We start from the raw sequence: 24,105 nt of genomic DNA on the forward strand, positions 1-24,105 counted from the left end.
GCATAGGATAAAACAAGATAGATGCAATTTAATAAAGCATAGGATAAAACAACATAAATACAATTTAATAAAGCTTTCGATAAAACTACATAAATACAATTTAATAAAGCATAGGATAAAACAACATAAATCCCATTTAATAAAGCATAGCATAAAACAACATAAACACAATTTAATAAAGCATAGGATAAAACAACATAAATACAATTTAATAAAGCATAGGATAAAACAACATAAATACAATTTAATAAAGCATAGGATAAAACAACATAAACACAATTTAAGAAAGCATAGGATAAAACAACATAAATACAATTTAATAAAGCATAGGATAAAACAACATAAATGCAGTTTAATAAAGCATACAATAAAACAACATAAATACAATTTAATAAAGCATAGGATAAACCAACATAAATACAATTTAATAAAGCATAGGATAAAACAACATAAATACAATTTAATAAAGCATAGGATAAAACAACATAAAAACAATTTAATAAAGCATAGGTTAAAACAAAATAAATACAATTTAATAAAGCATAGGATAAAACAACATAAATACAATTTAATGAAGCATGGGTTAAAACAACATAAATACAATTTAATAAAGCATAGGATAAAACAACATAAATACAATTTAATAAAGCATAGGATAAAACAACATAAAAACAATTTAATAAAGCATAGGTTAAAACAAAATAAATACAATTTAATAAAGCATAGGATAAAACAACATAAATACAATTTAATGAAGCATAGGATAAAACAACATAAATACAATTTAATAAAGCATAGGATAAAACAACAAAAATACAATTTAATAAAGCATAGGTAAAACAACATAAATGCAGTTTAATAAAGCATACGATAAAACAACATAAATACAATTTAATAAAACATAGAATAAAACAACATAAATACAATTTAATAAAGCATAGGATAATACAACATAAATACAATTTAATAAAGCATAGGATAAAACAACATAAATACCATTTAATAAAGCATAGGATAAAACAACATAAATACAATTTAATAAAGCATAGGTTAAAACAACATAAATACAATTTAATAAAGCATAGGATAAAACAACATAAATACAATTTAATAAAGCAAAGGATAAAAGAACATAAATACAATTTAATGAAGCATAGGATAAAACAACATAAATACAATTTAATAAAGCATAGGTTAAAACAACATAAATACAATTTAATAAAGCATAGGATAAAAGAACATAAATACAATTTAATAAAGCATAGGATAAAACAACATAAATACAATTTAATAAAGCATGGGTTAAAACAACATAAATACAATTTAATAAAGCATAGGATAAAACAACATAAATGCAATTTAATAAATCATAGGATAAAACCACATAAATACAATTTAATAAAGCATAGGATAAAACAACATAAATACAATTTAATAAAGCATAGGATAAAACCACATAAATACAATTTAATAAAGCATAGGATAAAACAACATAAATACAATTTAATAAAGCATAGGATAAAACAAGATAGATGCAATTTAATAAAGCATAGGATAAAACAACATAAATACAATTTAATAAAGCTTTCGATAAAACTACATAAATACAATTTAATAAAGCATAGGATAAAACAACATAAATCCCATTTAATAAAGCATAGCATAAAACAACATAAACACAATTTAATAAAGCATAGGATAAAACAACATAAATACAATTTAATAAAGCATAGGATAAAACAACATAAATACAATTTAATAAAGCATAGGATAAAACAACATAAACACAATTTAAGAAAGCATAGGATAAAACAACATAAATACAATTTAATAAAGCATAGGATAAAACAACATAAATGCAGTTTAATAAAGCATACAATAAAACAACATAAATACAATTTAATAAAGCATAGGATAAACCAACATAAATACAATTTAATAAAGCATAGGATAAAACAACATAAATACAATTTAATAAAGCATAGGATAAAACAACATAAAAACAATTTAATAAAGCATAGGTTAAAACAAAATAAATACAATTTAATAAAGCATAGGATAAAACAACATAAATACAATTTAATGAAGCATGGGTTAAAACAACATAAATACAATTTAATAAAGCATAGGATAAAACAACATAAATACAATTTAATAAAGCATAGGATAAAACAACATAAAAACAATTTAATAAAGCATAGGTTAAAACAAAATAAATACAATTTAATAAAGCATAGGATAAAACAACATAAATACAATTTAATGAAGCATAGGATAAAACAACATAAATACAATTTAATAAAGCATAGGATAAAACAACAAAAATACAATTTAATAAAGCATAGGTAAAACAACATAAATGCAGTTTAATAAAGCATACGATAAAACAACATAAATACAATTTAATAAAACATAGAATAAAACAACATAAATACAATTTAATAAAGCATAGGATAATACAACATAAATACAATTTAATAAAGCATAGGATAAAACAACATAAATACCATTTAATAAAGCATAGGATAAAACAACATAAATACAATTTAATAAAGCATAGGTTAAAACAACATAAATACAATTTAATAAAGCATAGGATAAAACAACATAAATACAATTTAATAAAGCAAAGGATAAAAGAACATAAATACAATTTAATGAAGCATAGGATAAAACAACATAAATACAATTTAATAAAGCATAGGTTAAAACAACATAAATACAATTTAATAAAGCATAGGTTAAAACAACATAAATACAATTTAATAAAGCATAGGATAAAACAACATAAATACAATTTAATAAAGCATAGGTTAAAACAACATAAATACAATTTAATAAAGCATAGGATAAAACAACATAAATACAATTTAATAAAGCAAAGGATAAAACAACATAAATACAATTTAATAAAGCATAGGATAAAACAACATAAATACAATTTAATAAAGCATAGGATAAAAGAACATAAATACAATTTAATAAAGCATAGGATAAAACAACATAAATACAATTTAATAAAGCATGGGTTAAAACAACATAAATACAATTTAATAAAGCATAGGATAAAACAACATAAATGCAATTTAATAAATCATAGGATAAAACCACATAAATACAATTTAATAAAGCATAGGATAAAACAACATAAATACAATTTAATAAAGCATAGGATAAAACCACATAAATACAATTTAATAAAGCATAGGATAAAACAACATAAATACAATTTAATAAAGCATAGGATAAAACAAGATAGATGCAATTTAATAAAGCATAGGATAAAACAACATAAATACAATTTAATAAAGCTTTCGATAAAACTACATAAATACAATTTAATAAAGCATAGGATAAAACAACATAAATCCCATTTAATAAAGCATAGCATAAAACAACATAAACACAATTTAATAAAGCATAGGATAAAACAACATAAATACAATTTAATAAAGCATAGGATAAAACAACATAAATACAATTTAATAAAGCATAGGATAAAACAACATAAACACAATTTAAGAAAGCATAGGATAAAACAACATAAATACAATTTAATAAAGCATAGGATAAAACAACATAAATGCAGTTTAATAAAGCATACAATAAAACAACATAAATACAATTTAATAAAGCATAGGATAAACCAACATAAATACAATTTAATAAAGCATAGGATAAAACAACATAAATACAATTTAATAAAGCATAGGATAAAACAACATAAAAACAATTTAATAAAGCATAGGTTAAAACAAAATAAATACAATTTAATAAAGCATAGGATAAAACAACATAAATACAATTTAATGAAGCATGGGTTAAAACAACATAAATACAATTTAATAAAGCATAGGATAAAACAACATAAATACAATTTAATAAAGCATAGGATAAAACAACATAAAAACAATTTAATAAAGCATAGGTTAAAACAAAATAAATACAATTTAATAAAGCATAGGATAAAACAACATAAATACAATTTAATGAAGCATAGGATAAAACAACATAAATACAATTTAATAAAGCATAGGATAAAACAACAAAAATACAATTTAATAAAGCATAGGTAAAACAACATAAATGCAGTTTAATAAAGCATACGATAAAACAACATAAATACAATTTAATAAAACATAGAATAAAACAACATAAATACAATTTAATAAAGCATAGGATAATACAACATAAATACAATTTAATAAAGCATAGGATAAAACAACATAAATACCATTTAATAAAGCATAGGATAAAACAACATAAATACAATTTAATAAAGCATAGGTTAAAACAACATAAATACAATTTAATAAAGCATAGGATAAAACAACATAAATACAATTTAATAAAGCAAAGGATAAAAGAACATAAATACAATTTAATGAAGCATAGGATAAAACAACATAAATACAATTTAATAAAGCATAGGTTAAAACAACATAAATACAATTTAATAAAGCATAGGTTAAAACAACATAAATACAATTTAATAAAGGATAGGTTAAAACAACATAAATACAATTTAATAAAGCATAGGATAAAACAACATAAATACAATTTAATAAAGCATAGGATAAAACAACATAAATACAGTTTAATAAAGCATAGGTTAAAACAACATAAATACAATTTAATAAAGCATAGGATAAAACAACATAAATACCATTTAATAAAGCATAGGATAAAACAACATAAATACAATTTAATAAAGCATAGGTTAAAACAACATAAATACAATTTAATAAAGCATAGGATAAAACCACATAAATACAATTTAATAAAGCATAGGATAAAACAACATAAATACAATTTAATAAAGCATAGGATAAAACAACATAAATACAATTTAATAAACCATAGGTTAAAACAACATAAATACAATTTAATAAAGTATAGGATAAAACAACATAAATACAATTTAATAAAGCATAGGTTAAAACAACATAAATACAATTTAATAAAGCATAGGATAAAACAACATAAATACAATTTAATAAAGCATAGGTTAAAACAACATAAATACAATTTAATAAAGCATAGGTTAAAACAACATAAATACAATTTAATAAAGGATAGGTTAAAACAACATAAATACAATTTAATAAAGCATAGGATAAAACAACATAAATACAATTTAATAAAGCATAGGATAAAACAACATAAATACAGTTTAATAAAGCATAGGTTAAAACAACATAAATACAATTTAATAAAGCATAGGATAAAACAACATAATACCATTTAATAAAGCATAGGATAAAACAACATAAATACAATTTAATAAAGCATAGGTTAAAACAACATAAATACAATTTAATAAAGCATAGGATAAAACAACATAAATACAATTTAATAAAGCATAGGTTAAAACAACATAAATACAATTTAATAAAGCATAGGTTAAAACAACATAAATACAATTTAATAAAGGATAGGTTAAAACAACATAAATACAATTTAATAAAGCATAGGATAAAACAACATAAATACAATTTAATAAAGCATAGGATAAAACAACATAAATACAATTTAATAAAGCATAGGATAAAAGAACATAAATACAATTTAATAAAGCATAGGATAAAACAACATAAATACAATTTAATAAAGCATGGGTTAAAACAACATAAATACAATTTAATAAAGCATAGGATAAAACAACATAAATGCAATTTAATAAATCATAGGATAAAACCACATAAATACAATTTAATAAAGCATAGGATAAAACAACATAAATACAATTTAATAAAGCATAGGATAAAACCACATAAATACAATTTAATAAAGCATAGGATAAAACAACATAAATACAATTTAATAAAGCATAGGATAAAACAAGATAGATGCAATTTAATAAAGCATAGGATAAAACAACATAAATACAATTTAATAAAGCTTTCGATAAAACTACATAAATACAATTTAATAAAGCATAGGATAAAACAACATAAATCCCATTTAATAAAGCATAGCATAAAACAACATAAACACAATTTAATAAAGCATAGGATAAAACAACATAAATACAATTTAATAAAGCATAGGATAAAACAACATAAATACAATTTAATAAAGCATAGGATAAAACAACATAAACACAATTTAAGAAAGCATAGGATAAAACAACATAAATACAATTTAATAAAGCATAGGATAAAACAACATAAATGCAGTTTAATAAAGCATACAATAAAACAACATAAATACAATTTAATAAAGCATAGGATAAACCAACATAAATACAATTTAATAAAGCATAGGATAAAACAACATAAATACAATTTAATAAAGCATAGGATAAAACAACATAAAAACAATTTAATAAAGCATAGGTTAAAACAAAATAAATACAATTTAATAAAGCATAGGATAAAACAACATAAATACAATTTAATGAAGCATGGGTTAAAACAACATAAATACAATTTAATAAAGCATAGGATAAAACAACATAAATACAATTTAATAAAGCATAGGATAAAACAACATAAAAACAATTTAATAAAGCATAGGTTAAAACAAAATAAATACAATTTAATAAAGCATAGGATAAAACAACATAAATACAATTTAATGAAGCATAGGATAAAACAACATAAATACAATTTAATAAAGCATAGGATAAAACAACAAAAATACAATTTAATAAAGCATAGGTAAAACAACATAAATGCAGTTTAATAAAGCATACGATAAAACAACATAAATACAATTTAATAAAACATAGAATAAAACAACATAAATACAATTTAATAAAGCATAGGATAATACAACATAAATACAATTTAATAAAGCATAGGATAAAACAACATAAATACCATTTAATAAAGCATAGGATAAAACAACATAAATACAATTTAATAAAGCATAGGTTAAAACAACATAAATACAATTTAATAAAGCATAGGATAAAACAACATAAATACAATTTAATAAAGCAAAGGATAAAAGAACATAAATACAATTTAATGAAGCATAGGATAAAACAACATAAATACAATTTAATAAAGCATAGGTTAAAACAACATAAATACAATTTAATAAAGCATAGGTTAAAACAACATAAATACAATTTAATAAAGGATAGGTTAAAACAACATAAATACAATTTAATAAAGCATAGGATAAAACAACATAAATACAATTTAATAAAGCATAGGATAAAACAACATAAATACAGTTTAATAAAGCATAGGTTAAAACAACATAAATACAATTTAATAAAGCATAGGATAAAACAACATAAATACCATTTAATAAAGCATAGGATAAAACAACATAAATACAATTTAATAAAGCATAGGTTAAAACAACATAAATACAATTTAATAAAGCATAGGATAAAACAACATAAATACAATTTAATAAAGCATAGGATAAAAGAACATAAATACAATTTAATGAAGCATAGGATAAAACAACATAAATACAATTTAATGAAGCATGGGTTAAAACAACATAAATACAATTTAATAAAGCATAGGACAAAACAACATAAATACTATTTAATAAATCATAGGATAAAACCACATAAATACAATTTAATAAAGCATAGGATAAAACAACATAAATACAATTTAATAAAGCATAGGATAAAACCACATAAATACAATTTAATAAAGCATAGGATAAAACAACATAAATACAATTTAATAAAGCATAGGATAAAACAAGATAGATGCAATTTAATAAAGCATAGGATAATACAACATAAATGCAGTTTAATAAAGCATACGATAAAACAACATAAATACAATTTAATAAAACATTGGATAAAACAACATAAATACAATTTAATAAAGCATAGGATAATACAACATAAACACAATTTAATAAAGCATAGGATAAAACAACATAAATACAATTTAATAAAGCATAGGATAAAACAACATAAATACAATTTAATAAAGCATAGGACAAAACAACATAAATACAATTTAATAAAGCATAGGATAAAACAACATAAATACAATTTAATAAAGCATGGGTTAAAACAACATAAATACAATTTAATAAAGCATAGGATAAAACAACATAAATGCAATTTAATAAATCATAGGATAAAACCACATAAATACAATTTAATAAAGCATAGGATAAAACAACATAAATACAATTTAATAAAGCATAGGATAAAACCACATAAATACAATTTAATAAAGCATAGGATAAAACAACATAAATACAATTTAATAAAGCTTTCGATAAAACTACATAAATACAATTTAATAAAGCATAGGATAAAACAACATAAATCCCATTTAATAAAGCATAGCATAAAACAACATAAACACAATTTAATAAAGCATAGGATAAAACAACATAAATACAATTTAATAAAGCATAGGATAAAACAACATAAATACAATTTAATAAAGCATAGGATAAAACAACATAAACACAATTTAAGAAAGCATAGGATAAAACAACATAAATACAATTTAATAAAGCATAGGATAAAACAACATAAATGCAGTTTAATAAAGCATACAATAAAACAACATAAATACAATTTAATAAAGCATAGGATAAACCAACATAAATACAATTTAATAAAGCATAGGATAAAACAACATAAATACAATTTAATAAAGCATAGGATAAAACAACATAAAAACAATTTAATAAAGCATAGGTTAAAACAAAATAAATACAATTTAATAAAGCATAGGATAAAACAACATAAATACAATTTAATGAAGCATGGGTTAAAACAACATAAATACAATTTAATAAAGCATAGGATAAAACAACATAAATACAATTTAATAAAGCATAGGATAAAACAACATAAAAACAATTTAATAAAGCATAGGTTAAAACAAAATAAATACAATTTAATAAAGCATAGGATAAAACAACATAAATACAATTTAATGAAGCATAGGATAAAACAACATAAATACAATTTAATAAAGCATAGGATAAAACAACAAAAATACAATTTAATAAAGCATAGGTAAAACAACATAAATGCAGTTTAATAAAGCATACGATAAAACAACATAAATACAATTTAATAAAACATAGAATAAAACAACATAAATACAATTTAATAAAGCATAGGATAATACAACATAAATACAATTTAATAAAGCATAGGATAAAACAACATAAATACCATTTAATAAAGCATAGGATAAAACAACATAAATACAATTTAATAAAGCATAGGTTAAAACAACATAAATACAATTTAATAAAGCATAGGATAAAACAACATAAATACAATTTAATAAAGCAAAGGATAAAAGAACATAAATACAATTTAATGAAGCATAGGATAAAACAACATAAATACAATTTAATAAAGCATAGGTTAAAACAACATAAATACAATTTAATAAAGCATAGGTTAAAACAACATAAATACAATTTAATAAAGGATAGGTTAAAACAACATAAATACAATTTAATAAAGCATAGGATAAAACAACATAAATACAATTTAATAAAGCATAGGATAAAACAACATAAATACAGTTTAATAAAGCATAGGTTAAAACAACATAAATACAATTTAATAAAGCATAGGATAAAACAACATAAATACCATTTAATAAAGCATAGGATAAAACAACATAAATACAATTTAATAAAGCATAGGTTAAAACAACATAAATACAATTTAATAAAGCATAGGATAAAACCACATAAATACAATTTAATAAAGCATAGGATAAAACAACATAAATACAATTTAATAAAGCATAGGATAAAACAACATAAATACAATTTAATAAACCATAGGTTAAAACAACATAAATACAATTTAATAAAGTATAGGATAAAACAACATAAATACAATTTAATAAAGCATAGGTTAAAACAACATAAATACAATTTAATAAAGCATAGGATAAAACAACATAAATACAATTTAATAAAGCATAGGTTAAAACAACATAAATACAATTTAATAAAGCATAGGTTAAAACAACATAAATACAATTTAATAAAGGATAGGTTAAAACAACATAAATACAATTTAATAAAGCATAGGATAAAACAACATAAATACAATTTAATAAAGCATAGGATAAAACAACATAAATACAGTTTAATAAAGCATAGGTTAAAACAACATAAATACAATTTAATAAAGCATAGGATAAAACAACATAATACCATTTAATAAAGCATAGGATAAAACAACATAAATACAATTTAATAAAGCATAGGTTAAAACAACATAAATACAATTTAATAAAGCATAGGATAAAACAACATAAATACAATTTAATAAAGCATAGGTTAAAACAACATAAATACAATTTAATAAAGCATAGGTTAAAACAACATAAATACAATTTAATAAAGGATAGGTTAAAACAACATAAATACAATTTAATAAAGCATAGGATAAAACAACATAAATACAATTTAATAAAGCATAGGATAAAACAACATAAATACAATTTAATAAAGCATAGGATAAAAGAACATAAATACAATTTAATAAAGCATAGGATAAAACAACATAAATACAATTTAATAAAGCATGGGTTAAAACAACATAAATACAATTTAATAAAGCATAGGATAAAACAACATAAATGCAATTTAATAAATCATAGGATAAAACCACATAAATACAATTTAATAAAGCATAGGATAAAACAACATAAATACAATTTAATAAAGCATAGGATAAAACCACATAAATACAATTTAATAAAGCATAGGATAAAACAACATAAATACAATTTAATAAAGCATAGGATAAAACAAGATAGATGCAATTTAATAAAGCATAGGATAAAACAACATAAATACAATTTAATAAAGCTTTCGATAAAACTACATAAATACAATTTAATAAAGCATAGGATAAAACAACATAAATCCCATTTAATAAAGCATAGCATAAAACAACATAAACACAATTTAATAAAGCATAGGATAAAACAACATAAATACAATTTAATAAAGCATAGGATAAAACAACATAAATACAATTTAATAAAGCATAGGATAAAACAACATAAACACAATTTAAGAAAGCATAGGATAAAACAACATAAATACAATTTAATAAAGCATAGGATAAAACAACATAAATGCAGTTTAATAAAGCATACAATAAAACAACATAAATACAATTTAATAAAGCATAGGATAAACCAACATAAATACAATTTAATAAAGCATAGGATAAAACAACATAAATACAATTTAATAAAGCATAGGATAAAACAACATAAAAACAATTTAATAAAGCATAGGTTAAAACAAAATAAATACAATTTAATAAAGCATAGGATAAAACAACATAAATACAATTTAATGAAGCATGGGTTAAAACAACATAAATACAATTTAATAAAGCATAGGATAAAACAACATAAATACAATTTAATAAAGCATAGGATAAAACAACATAAAAACAATTTAATAAAGCATAGGTTAAAACAAAATAAATACAATTTAATAAAGCATAGGATAAAACAACATAAATACAATTTAATGAAGCATAGGATAAAACAACATAAATACAATTTAATAAAGCATAGGATAAAACAACAAAAATACAATTTAATAAAGCATAGGTAAAACAACATAAATGCAGTTTAATAAAGCATACGATAAAACAACATAAATACAATTTAATAAAACATAGAATAAAACAACATAAATACAATTTAATAAAGCATAGGATAATACAACATAAATACAATTTAATAAAGCATAGGATAAAACAACATAAATACCATTTAATAAAGCATAGGATAAAACAACATAAATACAATTTAATAAAGCATAGGTTAAAACAACATAAATACAATTTAATAAAGCATAGGATAAAACAACATAAATACAATTTAATAAAGCAAAGGATAAAAGAACATAAATACAATTTAATGAAGCATAGGATAAAACAACATAAATACAATTTAATAAAGCATAGGTTAAAACAACATAAATACAATTTAATAAAGCATAGGTTAAAACAACATAAATACAATTTAATAAAGGATAGGTTAAAACAACATAAATACAATTTAATAAAGCATAGGATAAAACAACATAAATACAATTTAATAAAGCATAGGATAAAACAACATAAATACAGTTTAATAAAGCATAGGTTAAAACAACATAAATACAATTTAATAAAGCATAGGATAAAACAACATAAATACCATTTAATAAAGCATAGGATAAAACAACATAAATACAATTTAATAAAGCATAGGTTAAAACAACATAAATACAATTTAATAAAGCATAGGATAAAACAACATAAATACAATTTAATAAAGCATAGGATAAAAGAACATAAATACAATTTAATGAAGCATAGGATAAAACAACATAAATACAATTTAATGAAGCATGGGTTAAAACAACATAAATACAATTTAATAAAGCATAGGACAAAACAACATAAATACTATTTAATAAATCATAGGATAAAACCACATAAATACAATTTAATAAAGCATAGGATAAAACAACATAAATACAATTTAATAAAGCATAGGATAAAACCACATAAATACAATTTAATAAAGCATAGGATAAAACAACATAAATACAATTTAATAAAGCATAGGATAAAACAAGATAGATGCAATTTAATAAAGCATAGGATAATACAACATAAATGCAGTTTAATAAAGCATACGATAAAACAACATAAATACAATTTAATAAAACATTGGATAAAACAACATAAATACAATTTAATAAAGCATAGGATAATACAACATAAACACAATTTAATAAAGCATAGGATAAAACAACATAAATACAATTTAATAAAGCATAGGATAAAACAACATAAATACAATTTAATAAAGCATAGGACAAAACAACATAAATACAATTTAATAAAGCATAGGATAAAACAACATAAATACAATTTAATAAAGCATGGGTTAAAACAACATAAATACAATTTAATAAAGCATAGGATAAAACAACATAAATGCAATTTAATAAATCATAGGATAAAACCACATAAATACAATTTAATAAAGCATAGGATAAAACAACATAAATACAATTTAATAAAGCATAGGATAAAACCACATAAATACAATTTAATAAAGCATAGGATAAAACAACATAAATACAATTTAATAAAGCATAGGATAAAACAACATAAATACAATTTAATAAAGCATAGGTTAAAACAACATAAATACAATTTAATAAAGTATAGGATAAAACAACATAAATACAATTTAATAAAGCATAGGTTAAAACAACATAAATACAATTTAATAAAGCATAGGATAAAACAACATAAATACAATTTAATAAAGCATAGGTTAAAACAACATAAATACAATTTAATAAAGCATAGGTTAAAACAACATAAATACAATTTAATAAAGGATAGGTTAAAACAACATAAATACAATTTAATAAAGCATAGGATAAAACAACATAAATACAATTTAATAAAGCATAGGATAAAACAACATAAATACAGTTTAATAAAGCATAGGTTAAAACAACATAAATACAATTTAATAAAGCATAGGATAAAACAACATAATACCATTTAATAAAGCATAGGATAAAACAACATAAATACAATTTAATAAAGCATAGGTTAAAACAACATAAATACAATTTAATAAAGCATAGGATAAAACAACATAAATACAATTTAATAAAGCAAAGGATAAAAGAACATAAATACAATTTAATGAAGCATAGGATAAAACAACATAAATACAATTTAATAAAGCATAGGTTAAAACAACATAAATACAATTTAATAAAGCATAGGTTAAAACAACATAAATACAATTTAATAAAGGATAGGTTAAAACAACATAAATACAATTTAATAAAGCATAGGATAAAACAACATAAATACAATTTAATAAAGCATAGGATAAAACAACATAAATACAATTTAATAAAGCATAGGATAAAACAAGATAGATGCAATTTAATAAAGCATAGGATAATACAACATAAATGCAGTTTAATAAAGCATACGATAAAACAACATAAATACAATTTAATAAAACATTGGATAAAACAACATAAATACAATTTAATAAAGCATAGGATAATACAACATAAACACAATTTAATAAAGCATAGGATAAAACAACATAAATACAATTTAATAAAGCATAGGATAAAACAACATAAATACAATTTAATAAAGCATAGGACAAAACAACATAAATACAATTTAATAAAGCATAGGATAAAACAACATAAATACAATTTAATAAAGCATGGGTTAAAACAACATAAATACAATTTAATAAAGCATAGGATAAAACAACATAAATGCAATTTAATAAATCATAGGATAAAACCACATAAATACAATTTAATAAAGCATAGGATAAAACAACATAAATACAATTTAATAAAGCATAGGATAAAACCACATAAATATAATTTAATAAAGCATAGGATAAAACAACATAAATACAATTTAATAAAGCATAGGATAAAACAACATAAATACAATTTAATAAAGCATAGGTTAAAACAACATAAATACAATTTAATAAAGTATAGGATAAAACAACATAAATACAATTTAATAAAGCATAGGTTAAAACAACATAAATACAATTTAATAAAGCATAGGATAAAACAACATAAATACAATTTAATAAAGCATAGGTTAAAACAACATAAATACAATTTAATAAAGCATAGGTTAAAACAACATAAATACAATTTAATAAAGGATAGGTTAAAACAACATAAATACAATTTAATAAAGCATAGGATAAAACAACATAAATACAATTTAATAAAGCATAGGATAAAACAACATAAATACAGTTTAATAAAGCATAGGTTAAAACAACATAAATACAATTTAATAAAGCATAGGATAAAACAACATAATACCATTTAATAAAGCATAGGATAAAACAACATAAATACAATTTAATAAAGCATAGGTTAAAACAACATAAATACAATTTAATAAAGCATAGGATAAAACAACATAAATACAATTTAATAAAGCAAAGGATAAAAGAACATAAATACAATTTAATGAAGCATAGGATAAAACAACATAAATACAATTTAATAAAGCATAGGTTAAAACAACATAAATACAATTTAATAAAGCATAGGTTAAAACAACATAAATACAATTTAATAAAGGATAGGTTAAAACAACATAAATACAATTTAATAAAGCATAGGATAAAACAACATAAATACAATTTAATAAAGCATAGGATAAAACAACATAAATACAGTTTAATAAAGCATAGGTTAAAACAACATAAATACAATTTAATAAAGCATAGGATAAAACAACATAAATACCATTTAATAAAGCATAGGATAAAACAACATAAATACAATTTAATAAAGCATAGGTTAAAACAACATAAATACAATTTAATAAAGCATAGGATAAAACAACATAAATACAATTTAATAAAGCATAGGATAAAAGAACATAAATACAATTTAATGAAGCATAGGATAAAACAACATAAATACAATTTAATGAAGCATGGGTTAAAACAACATAAATACAATTTAATAAAGCATAGGATAAAACAACATAAATACAATTTAATAAAGCATAGGATAAAACAACATAAAAACAATTTAACAAAGCATAGGTTAAAACAAAATAAATACAATTTAATAAAGCATAGGATAAAACAACATAAATACAATTTAATGAAGCATAGGATAAAACAACATAAATACAATTTAATAAAGCATAGGTAAAACAACATAAATGCAGTTTAATAAAGCATACGATAAAACAACATAAAAACAATTTAATAAAACATAGGATAAAACAACATAAATACAATTTAATAAAGCATAGGATAATACAACATAAACACAATTTAATAAAGCATAGGATAAAACAACATAAATACAATTTATTAAAGCATACGATAAAACAACATAAATACAATTTAATAAAGCATAGGACAAAACAACATAAATACAATTTTATAAAGCATAGGATAAAACAACATACATACAATTTAATAAAGCATGGGTTAAAACAACATAAATACAATTTAATAACGCATAGGATAAAACAACATAAATACTATTTAATAAATCATAGGATAAAACCACATAAATACAATTTAATAAAGCATAGGATAAAACAACATAAATACAATTTAATAAAGCATGGGTTAAAACAACATAAATACAATTTAATAAAGCATAGGATAAAACAACATAAATGCAATTTAATAAATCATAGGATAAAACCACATAAATACAATTTAATAAAGCATAGGATAAAACAACATAAATACAATTTAATAAAGCATAGGATAAAACCACATAAATACAATTTAATAAAGCATAGGATAAAACAACATAAATACAATTTAATAAAGCATAGGATAAAACAAGATAGATGCAATTTAATAAAGCATAGGATAAAACAACATAAATACAATTTAATAAAGCTTTCGATAAAACTACATAAATACAATTTAATAAAGCATAGGATAAAACAACATAAATCCCATTTAATAAAGCATAGCATAAAACAACATAAACACAATTTAATAAAGCATAGGATAAAACAACATAAATACAATTTAATAAAGCATAGGATAAAACAACATAAATACAATTTAATAAAGCATAGGATAAAACAACATAAACACAATTTAAGAAAGCATAGGATAAAACAACATAAATACAATTTAATAAAGCATAGGATAAAACAACATAAATGCAGTTTAATAAAGCATACAATAAAACAACATAAATACAATTTAATAAAGCATAGGATAAACCAACATAAATACAATTTAATAAAGCATAGGATAAAACAACATAAATACAATTTAATAAAGCATAGGATAAAACAACATAAAAACAATTTAATAAAGCATAGGTTAAAACAAAATAAATACAATTTAATAAAGCATAGGATAAAACAACATAAATACAATTTAATGAAGCATGGGTTAAAACAACATAAATACAATTTAATAAAGCATAGGATAAAACAACATAAATACAATTTAATAAAGCATAGGATAAAACAACATAAAAACAATTTAATAAAGCATAGGTTAAAACAAAATAAATACAATTTAATAAAGCATAGGATAAAACAACATAAATACAATTTAATGAAGCATAGGATAAAACAACATAAATACAATTTAATAAAGCATAGGATAAAACAACAAAAATACAATTTAATAAAGCATAGGTAAAACAACATAAATGCAGTTTAATAAAGCATACGATAAAACAACATAAATACAATTTAATAAAACATAGAATAAAACAACATAAATACAATTTAATAAAGCATAGGATAATACAACATAAACACAATTTAATAAAGCATAGGATAAAACAACATAAATACAATTTAATAAAGCATACGATAAAACAACATAAATACAATTTAATAAAGCATAGGACAAAACAACATAAATACAATTTAATAAAGCATAGGATAAAACAACATAAATACAATTTAATAAAGCATGGGTTAAAACAACATAAATACAATTTAATAACGCATAGGATAAAACAACATAAATACTATTTAATAAATCATAGGATAAAACCACATAAATACAATTTAATAAAGCATAGGATAAAACAACATAAATACAATTTAATAAAGCATAGGATAAAACCACATAAATACAATTTAATAAAGCATAGGATAAAACAACATAAATACAATTAAATAAAGCATAGGATAAAACAAGATAGATGCAATTTAATAAAGCATAGGATAATACAACATAAATGCAGTTTAATAAAGCATACGATAAAACAACATAAATACAATTTAATAAAACATTGGATAAAACAACATAAATACAATTTAATAAAGCATAGGATAATACAACATAAACACAATTTAATAAAGCATAGGATAAAACAACATAAATACAATTTAATAAAGCATAGGATAAAACAACATAAATACAATTTAATAAAGCATAGGACAAAACAACATAAATACAATTTAATAAAGCATAGGATAAAACAACATAAATACAATTTAATAAAGCATGGGTTAAAACAACATAAATACAATTTAATAAAGCATAGGATAAAACAACATAAATACAATTTAATAAAGTATAGGATAAAACAACATAAATACAATTTAATAAAGCATAGGTTAAAACAACATAAATACAATTTAATAAAGCATAGGATAAAACAACATAAATACAATTTAATAAAGCATAGGTTAAAACAACATAAATACAATTTAATAAAGCATAGGTTAAAACAACATAAATACAATTTAATAAAGGATAGGTTAAAACAACATAAATACAATTTAATAAAGCATAGGATAAAACAACATAAATACAATTTAATAAAGCATAGGATAAAACAACATAAATACAGTTTAATAAAGCATAGGTTAAAACAACATAAATACAATTTAATAAAGCATAGCATAAAACAACATAAATACCATTTAATAAAGCATAGGATAAAACAACATAAATACAATTTAATAAAGCATAGGTTAAAACAACATAAATACAATTTAATAAAGCATAGGATAAAACAACATAAATACAATTTAATAAAGCATAGGATAAAAGAACATAAATACAATTTAATGAAGCATAGGATAAAACAACATAAATACAATTTAATGAAGCATGGGTTAAAACAACATAAATACAATTTAATAAAGCATAGGATAAAACAACATAAATACAATTTAATAAAGCATAGGATAAAACAACATAAAAACAATTTAATAAAGCATAGGTTAAAACAAAATAAATACAATTTAATAAAGCATAGGATAAAACAACATAAATACAATTTAATGAAGCATAGGATAAAACAACATAAATACAATTTAATAAAGCATAGGTAAAACAACATAAATGCAGTTTAATAAAGCATACGATAAAACAACATAAATACAATTTAATAAAACATAGGATAAAACAACATAAATACAATTTAATAAAGCATAGGATAATACAACATAAACACAATTTAATAAAGCATAGGATAAAACAACATAAATACAATTTATTAAAGCATACGATAAAACAACATAAATACAATTTAATAAAGCATAGGACAAAACAACATAAATACAATTTTATAAAGCATAGGATAAAACAACATACATACAATTTAATAAAGCATGGGTTAAAACAACATAAATACAATTTAATAACGCATAGGATAAAACAACATAAATACTATTTAATAAATCATAGGATAAAACCACATAAATACAATTTAATAAAGCATAGGATAAAACAACATAAATACAATTTAATAAAGCATGGGTTAAAACAACATAAATACAATTTAATAAAGCATAGGATAAAACAACATAAATGCAATTTAATAAATCATAGGATAAAACCACATAAATACAATTTAATAAAGCATAGGATAAAACAACATAAATACAATTTAATAAAGCATAGGATAAAACCACATAAATACAATTTAATAAAGCATAGGATAAAACAACATAAATACAATTTAATAAAGCATAGGATAAAACAAGATAGATGCAATTTAATAAAGCATAGGATAAAACAACATAAATACAATTTAATAAAGCTTTCGATAAAACTACATAAATACAATTTAATAAAGCATAGGATAAAACAACATAAATCCCATTTAATAAAGCATAGCATAAAACAACATAAACACAATTTAATAAAGCATAGGATAAAACAACATAAATACAATTTAATAAAGCATAGGATAAAACAACATAAATACAATTTAATAAAGCATAGGATAAAACAACATAAACACAATTTAAGAAAGCATAGGATAAAACAACATAAATACAATTTAATAAAGCATAGGATAAAACAACATAAATGCAGTTTAATAAAGCATACAATAAAACAACATAAATACAATTTAATAAAGCATAGGGTAAACCAACATAAATACAATTTAATAAAGCATAGGATAAAACAACATAAATACAATTTAATAAAGCATAGGATAAAACAACATAAAAACAATTTAATAAAGCATAGGTTAAAACAAAATAAATACAATTTAATAAAGCATAGGATAAAACAACATAAATACAATTTAATGAAGCATGGGTTAAAACAACATAAATACAATTTAATAAAGCATAGGATAAAACAACATAAATACAATTTAATAAAGCATAGGATAAAACAACATAAAAACAATTTAATAAAGCATAGGTTAAAACAAAATAAATACAATTTAATAAAGCATAGGATAAAACAACATAAATACAATTTAATGAAGCATAGGATAAAACAACATAAATACAATTTAATAAAGCATAGGATAAAACAACAAAAATACAATTTAATAAAGCATAGGTAAAACAACATAAATGCAGTTTAATAAAGCATACGATAAAACAACATAAATACAATTTAATAAAACATAGAATAAAACAACATAAATACAATTTAATAAAGCATAGGATAATACAACATAAACACAATTTAATAAAGCATAGGATAAAACAACATAAATACAATTTAATAAAGCATACAATAAAACAACATAAATACAATTTAATAAAGCATAGGACAAAACAACATAAATACAATTTAATAAAGCATAGGATAAAACAACATAAATACAATTTAATAAAGCATGGGTTAAAACAACATAAATACAATTTAATAACGCATAGGATAAAACAACATAAATACTATTTAATAAATCATAGGATAAAACCACATAAATACAATTTAATAAAGCATAGGATAAAACAACATAAATACAATTTAATAAAGCATAGGATAAAACCACATAAATACAATTTAATAAAGCATAGGATAAAACAACATAAATACAATTTAATAAAGCATAGGATAAAACAAGATAGATGCAATTTAATAAAGCATAGGATAATACAACATAAATGCAGTTTAATAAAGCATACGATAAAACAACATAAATACAATTTAATAAAACATTGGATAAAACAACATAAATACAATTTAATAAAGCATAGGATAATACAACATAAACACAATTTAATAAAGCATAGGATAAAACAACATAAATACAATTTAATAAAGCATAGGATAAAACAACATAAATACAATTTAATAAAGCATAGGACAAAACAACATAAATACAATTTAATAAAGCATAGGATAAAACAACATAAATACAATTTAATAAAGCATGGGTTAAAACAACATAAATACAATTTAATAAAGCATAGGATAAAACAACATAAATGCAATTTAATAAATCATAGGATAAAACCACATAAATACAATTTAATAAAGCATAGGATAAAACAACATAAATACAATTTAATAAAGCATAGGATAAAACCACATAAATACAATTTAATAAAGCATAGGATAAAACAACATAAATACAATTTAATAAAGCATAGGATAAAACAACATAAATACAATTTAATAAAGCATAGGTTAAAACAACATAAATACAATTTAATAAAGCATAGGATAAAACAACATAAATACAATTTAATAAAGCATAGGATAAAAGAACATAAATACAATTTAATGAAGCATAGGATAAAACAACATAAATACAATTTAATGAAGCATGGGTTAAAACAACATAAATACAATTTAATAAAGCATACGATAAAACAACATAAATACAACTTAATAAAACATAGGATAAAACAACATAAATACAATTTAATAAAGCATAGGATAATACAACATAAACACAATTTAATAAACCATAGGATAAAACAACATAAACACAATTTAATAAAGCATAGGATAAAACAACATAAATACAATTTAATAAAGCATAGGACAAAACAACATAAATACAATTTAATAAAGCATAGGATAAAACAACATAAATACAATTTAATAAAGCATGGGTTAAAACAACATAAATACAATTTAATAAAGCATAGGATAAAACAACATAAATGCAATTTAATAAATCATAGGATAAAACCACATAAATACAATTTAATAAAGCATAGGATAAAACAACATAAATACAATTTAATAAAGCATAGGATAAAACCACATAAATACAATTTAATAAAGCATAGGATAAAACAACATAAATACAATTTAATAAAGCATAGGATAAAACAAGATAGATGCAATTTAATAAAGCATAGGATAAAACAACATAAACACAATTTAATAAAGCTTTCGATAAAACTACATAAATACAATTTAATAAAGCATAGGATAAAACAACATAAATACCATTTAATAAAGCATAGGATAAAACAACATAAATACAATTTAATAAAGCATAGGTTAAAACAACATAAATACAATTTAATAAAGCATAGGATAAAACAACATAAATACAATTTAATAAAGCATAGGATAAAAGAACATAAATACAATTTAATGAAGCATAGGATAAAACAACATAAATACAATTTAATGAAGCATGGGTTAAAACAACATAAATACAATTTAATAAAGCATAGGATAAAACAACATAAATACAATTTAATAAAGCATAGGATAAAACAACATAAAAACAATTTAACAAAGCATAGGTTAAAACAAAATAAATACAATTTAATAAAGCATAGGATAAAACAACATAAATACAATTTAATGAAGCATAGGATAAAACAACATAAATACAATTTAATAAAGCATAGGTAAAACAACATAAATGCAGTTTAATAAAGCATACGATAAAACAACATAAAAATAATTTAATAAAACATAGGATAAAACAACATAAATACAATTTAATAAAGCATAGGATAATACAACATAAACACAATTTAATAAAGCATAGGATAAAACAACATAAATACAATTTATTAAAGCATACGATAAAACAACATAAATACAATTTAATAAAGCATAGGACAAAACAACATAAATACAATTTTATAAAGCATAGGATAAAACAACATACATACAATTTAATAAAGCATGGGTTAAAACAACATAAATACAATTTAATAACGCATAGGATAAAACAACATAAATACTATTTAATAAATCATAGGATAAAACCACATAAATACAATTTAATAAAGCATAGGATAAAACAACATAAATACAATTTAATAAAGCATGGGTTAAAACAACATAAATACAATTTAATAAAGCATAGGATAAAACAACATAAATGCAATTTAATAAATCATAGGATAAAACCACATAAATACAATTTAATAAAGCATAGGATAAAACAACATAAATACAATTTAATAAAGCATAGGATAAAACCACATAAATACAATTTAATAAAGCATAGGATAAAACAACATAAATACAATTTAATAAAGCATAGCATAAAACAACATAAACACAATTTAATAAAGCATAGGATAAAACAACATAAATACAATTTAATAAAGCATAGGATAAAACAACATAAATACAATTTAATAAAGCATAGGATAAAACAACATAAACACAATTTAAGAAAGCATAGGATAAAACAACATAAATACAATTTAATAAAGCATAGGATAAAACAACATAAATACAATTTAATAAAGCATGGGTTAAAACAACATAAATACAATTTAATAACGCATAGGATAAAACAACATAAATACTATTTAATAAATCATAGGATAAAACCACATAAATACAATTTAATAAAGCATAGGATAAAACAACATAAATACAATTTAATAAAGCATAGGATAAAACCACATAAATACAATTTAATAAAGCATAGGATAAAACAACATAAATACAATTTAATAAAGCATAGGATAAAACAAGATAGATGCAATTTAATAAAGCATAGGATAATACAACATAAATGCAGTTTAATAAAGCATACGATAAAACAACATAAATACAATTTAATAAAACATTGGATAAAACAACATAAATACAATTTAATAAAGCATAGGATAATACAACATAAACACAATTTAATAAAGCATAGGATAAAACAACATAAATACAATTTAATAAAGCATAGGATAAAACAACATAAATACAATTTAATAAAGCATAGGACAAAACAACATAAATACAATTTAATAAAGCATAGGATAAAACAACATAAATACAATTTAATAAAGCATGGGTTAAAACAACATAAATACAATTTAATAAAGCATAGGATAAAACAACATAAATGCAATTTAATAAATCATAGGATAAAACCACATAAATACAATTTAATAAAGCATAGGATAAAACAACATAAATACAATTTAATAAA

The sequence above is a fragment of the Phyllobates terribilis genome, unplaced genomic scaffold, assembly GCF_046119375.1.
Source record: "Phyllobates terribilis strain yellow unplaced genomic scaffold, ASM4611937v1 Scaffold_1__5_contigs__length_1240528914, whole genome shotgun sequence".
Classification (NCBI taxonomy): Eukaryota; Metazoa; Chordata; class Amphibia; order Anura; family Dendrobatidae; genus Phyllobates; species Phyllobates terribilis.